Here is a 5,283-nt window from a genome sequence, read left to right as displayed (position 1 = left end):
TGAATACAGTTACAGATTAAATACTATTTCAGGTCAAAGAGACAGTACAGGGGTGAAGACTCTTTTGCGAGGCTGGAGAGAGTACATGGAGGTAAGGCATTTGCCTTGCATGTAGAAGGTTGGTGGTTCGAATCCCGGCATCCCATATGGTTCCCTGAGCCTGCCAGGAGTGATTTATGAGCATAGAGACAGAAGTAACCCCTGAGCGCTGCCGGTTGTGACCCAAAAAACAAAACAAACAAACAAAAAGACTCTTTTGCCTTACATGCTCCTGACCCTAGTTATGTCCCCAGCACAGCTGAGCTTGCCAGGAATAGCCCCAGAACTGTTTGGTAGTCCAAGCCCCTTCACCTTCCAGTAACGTAAGGATGTCTGTTCCCATCTTTTTTTTTTGTTTGTTTGTTTTTGGGCCACACCCGGCGGTGCTCAGGGGTTACTCCTGGCTGTCTGCTCAGAAATAGTTCCTGGCAAGCACGGGGGATCATATGGGACACTGGGATTCGAACCAACCACTTTAGGTCCTGGATCAAGGCTGCTTGCAAGGCAAACACCGCTGTGCTATCTTTTCGGGCCCTGTCTGTTCCCATCTTAATAGAATATTTGTTAGTTTTCAGGGCTATACCTGGTCATTCTCAGGGACAAATCCTGATGGGACTGAAGGGATCACATGGGGTGTTGAGAATTAAACCTATTCGGTTGTATGCAAGGCAAACTATCTACAATACTGTCTCTGTACTGTCCTACCTACTATACTATCTCTCTAGCCCCTCTAATGGAATATTCAAGTTACAATGAGTCTTCCATCAAGAATAACTATGAGTACTGAAGAGAGAGAGAACAGTAGGTAAACTGACTTTGCACTTGGACTACTCACAATTGATCCCTGGTAACACAGATGATCTCTCAAGACCTACTAGGAGTGATCTCTGAAACAGCCAGGTGTAACCCTGAACACTGCTGGATTGGCAACAAAATAAAAGAAACAAGAAGACTAGCTAACAGAGGAGTGAGATAGTAAAGGTTATAAGGTTATTACCTTGCATGCACCCCACTTCAGTTTGATTTCCAGAACCATACATAAACCCAAAATATCTCCAGGAATAACACCTAATCACAGAGCCAGGAGTAAGTCCTAAGTACCTCTGGTGGAGCCCAATCCCCTCTCTCCAGTTATATGTTTATATTTATGTATGGTCCAAATATATGTATACATATATTGATCAACATTACAAGAGTCTTGTGAGAGGAATTTTCTTTTTGTTGTTGTTTTGGGGCCACACCTGGAAGTTGCTTAGGCTTACTCCTGGCTCTGTGCTCAGGGATTACAACTGGTGGGGGTCAGGGGACCATATGGGATTCTTGGTATTGAACCTAGGTCAGCCAAGTGCAAAGTAAGTGCCCTACCTGCTATACTATACTATTTTTCTGTTTCCTCAGTGAGAGGAATTTTCAAGGTTTCCACCCATCACAATTTCCCAAGTGAGAGGAAATGAATACTAACAAAAATGAGAAAGCTGAAGTTGACCTGAGGTTTAATTTCTGCACCAGTATAGTCTCTTTTTGGAGGTCCATATGGTCTTCCAATCATTACTAGGTGTAGCCCTGGAGTTCCCTGAGCACTACCAGGTGGTAGCCCTTGAGGCTCTTGCACTGCCAGTATGGCCCAAATGTGCCCCATACAACAGGACCTAAGCAGAAGTGCTTACCTTAAAATTGCTCACTTGATTGACTGAGAAAGCAAACAAATATTAGAAAGATGAAAAAGACTATTTATTATTGGGAATTGGGGGGTGTTGTTGGAACAAACCCTAACCACAGTCAGGGGCTAATCCTGGCTCTCTGCCCAGGAGTGACCTCCTGGCTATGCCCATGTGACTATGTACTATTCTAAGAATTGAACCATAGGGCCAGAGAGATAGCATGGAAGTAAAGCATTTGCCTTGCATGCAGAAGGTCGGTGGTTCGAATCCCGGCATCCCATATGGTCCCCTGAGCCTGCCAGGAGCGACTTCTGAGCCAGGAGTAACCCCTGAGCACAGCCGGGTGTGATCCAAAAGCCAAAAAACAAAACAAAACAAAGAATTGAACCATAGCTACCTATATGTGAGGTAAGCACTCCATTTTTTTGTTGTTGTTTGTTTGTTTTTTTTGGGGCCACACCCGGTGGTGCTCAGGGTTTACTCCTGGCTTTGTGCTCAGAAATTGCTCCTGGCAGACTCCGGTCTGAATTGAATCTGGGTCTGTACTGGGAACGGCCATGTGCAAGGCAAATGCCTTACTGCTGTGTTAATTCTCCAGCCCTAGGTAAGCACTCCTATACTACCTCTCCAGCCCTGAACAACAGAATATTTTGGGAGTGGGGGTTTGGATCATATCCGTTGATGCTCAGGGCTTACTCCTGGCTCTGCACTCAGAAATAATTTCTGGTGCACAGAAGACCATATGGAATTTCAGAGATTGAATTCAGGTCAGCTGTGTACAAAGCAAGTGCCCTACCTATTGTCCTTCTGCATGAAAAGCAAACGCCTTACCTCCATGCTATCTCTTCGGCCCTTTCTCCATGAAGGCTTCTTCTCTCAACTCAAAAAATCTTTTCAGGACATTTCCCCTGCTGAGCTAATGTACCTCGGTGAAATAGAGCACATCTCCATATTCTGACTCCATTTCCTCTAAAAAAAAAGCATGGAACCTCCTGTGCTTTAAGCCCCTGGATCTGATTTGGTTGATGCATTTCACAACAACAGACATCACACTGTCACATGGCAGGCATTTTATTGCAAAGGGCCTGCTGATGGATAATGCAGTGAAGAGCAGTGGCCTTCTCTACACCCTCCTCTTCAAGTTTTTTTGGAACAAGTGCCACCAGTCCATTTTTCCTCCCTGTCATCGATGGCACTCCATCGGTTATTATTCCAACAAACCTCTTCCATGGCAAACCTGCATTCTCAACGGCATCACTCAGATGCCAAAATATCTCATTAGCGGTGGTCTGGCCATGCATTGGAATTATTGTGAGCAGCTCCTCTGTCGATTCAAAATTGCAATCAACACCATGGACATAAATTGTGAGCTGCGCAGTGTCTGTTATATCTGTGCCCTCGTCAAGAGCAACTGAGTATGCATCAAAACATTTGGCTTTCTCACACAGTTGATGATAAATGTCACTTGACATGTCAGAAATGCGCTCTGCCACAGTGTTGGCAGAAAGGCTGATTTTGCTAAACTGGCCTTTCTTTTCTGGACAGATAATACTTGCAGTAAACATGCATTTTTTAACAAACTCTCCTGTGAATGGTTTCCCTGCCTTAGCAATCATCTCACTAACCATGTAACTAGCTTCGACTGATGCAACATTCTCTTTGGTTGCTTTCTTGAAGAAATCTTGTTGCCTCATTAGACATGCTTGAAGACTGGTAACCCGTTTGGCTCTCTCATTTCCTTGATATTTTGCACATTCCTCAGCATGTTTAGTTGCATAATGGCGTTTCAAGTTGTATTCCTTGTGCACTGCAACTTTCTCAGAACAAATAAGACATGTGGGGATGCCCCTTTGCTCAACAAAGAAATACTGTGTCTCCCACTTTTCCTGAAATTGTCTGTGCTCGCCATCAATCTTTCTCTTCACTGCAGGCTTTGATGAAGTCATGATGAAGGTATGACAAAATCTAATTCTGTAATAAACTTCTCTCCCTTAGGCCTCCGATAATGCAAGGGACAGCGGGCAGGAGCAGAGGAAATGACGTCTGTACTAGGTGCAAAGTATTCGCTATTATTTGCTTACTGAATATTTGCAATAAAAAATCGCATTAATAAGAAAAAAATCGCAAAAAATCACATTAAACATTGGCATACCCCAAATGGAACTGCTGGGGTATGCTAATGTTTAATGCGATTTTTTTCTTACTAATGCGATTTTTATTGCGATCATTTGGTAAGCGAATAATCACGAATACTGCGATATTTGAAGGCCGGTTGCGGGCCACAAAATGTTGTACAGAGGGCCGCAAACGGCCCGCGGATTGTGAGTTTGAGACCCCTGCCCTAAAACAAAAATAATCTATACCAAAAAATGCACATTTAAAATAATGATGAGTGGGGGGGCCAGAGAGATAGCATAAAGGTAAGGCGTTTGCCTTGTGTGCAGAAGGTCGGTGGTTTGAATACCGGCATCCTATATGGTCCCCCGAGCCTGCCAGGAGCAATTTCTGAGTGTAGAGCCAGGAGTAACCCCTGAGCGTGACCGGGTGTGATCTAAAAGAAAACAAAACAAAACAAAAAATAATGATGAGTGGCTAGAGTAATAGAACAATGGGTGGATTATTTGCCTTGCATGTGGCTGACCAGATTCAATTCCCCATATCCCATATGGTCCACTGAGTACCACCAGGAGTAATACCTGAGTTCAGAACCCAGAGTAATCCCTGAACAGTTCTGGGTATGGTACAAAACCAAAACCAAACCAGACCAAAAAAAAAAAAGAACAATGACATAAAATTATGAAATTATATCATAAGAATAATGTGAAGTGGGCCTAGAGAGATAGCACAGCGGCGTCTGCCTTGCAAGCAGCCGATCCAGGACCAAAGATGGTTGGTTCGAATCCCGGTGTCCCATATGGTCCCCCATGCCTGCCAGGAGCTATTTCTGAGCAGACAGCCAGGAGTAACCCCTGAGCATCTCGGGGTGTGGCCCAAAAACAAACAAACAAAACAAAACAAAAAGAATAATGTGAAGCAAAAAAAAGCTAGACATAAATTCTGTTTATACAAAGTTCATAAAAAGACAAAGATATTTACAGTGATAAGTACCCTATTCTTTTGTTTTTTTTTGTTTTTTTGGGTCACACCCAGCAGTGCTCAGGGGTTACTCCTGGCTCCACACACAGAAATCGCTCCTGGCAGGCTTGGGGGACCATATGGGATACCGGGATTCGAACCAATGACCTCCTGTATGAAAGGCAAACGCCGTACCTCCATGCTATCTTTCCGGCCCTGAGCACCCTATTCTTTTTTTTTTTTTTTTTTTGGTTTTTGGTCCACACCCAGCATTGCTCAGGGGTTACTCCTGGCTGGCTGCTCAGAAATAGCTCCTGGCAGGCACGGGGGACCATATGGGACACTGGGATTCGAACCAACCACCTTAAGTCCTGGATCAAGGCTGCTTGCAAGGCAAACGCCGCTGTGCTATCTCTCCGGGCCCTATTCTAAACTGCATTTTTTTGTTTGTTTTTTTGGGCCACACTTGATGGCACTCAGGGATTACTCCTGAATCTGCACTCAGAAA

This window comes from Suncus etruscus, chromosome 12 (assembly GCF_024139225.1).
Source record: "Suncus etruscus isolate mSunEtr1 chromosome 12, mSunEtr1.pri.cur, whole genome shotgun sequence".
Classification (NCBI taxonomy): domain Eukaryota; kingdom Metazoa; phylum Chordata; class Mammalia; order Eulipotyphla; family Soricidae; genus Suncus; species Suncus etruscus.
The sequence above is the reverse complement of the archived record's forward strand: the minus strand, read 5'-3'. Positions refer to the sequence as shown.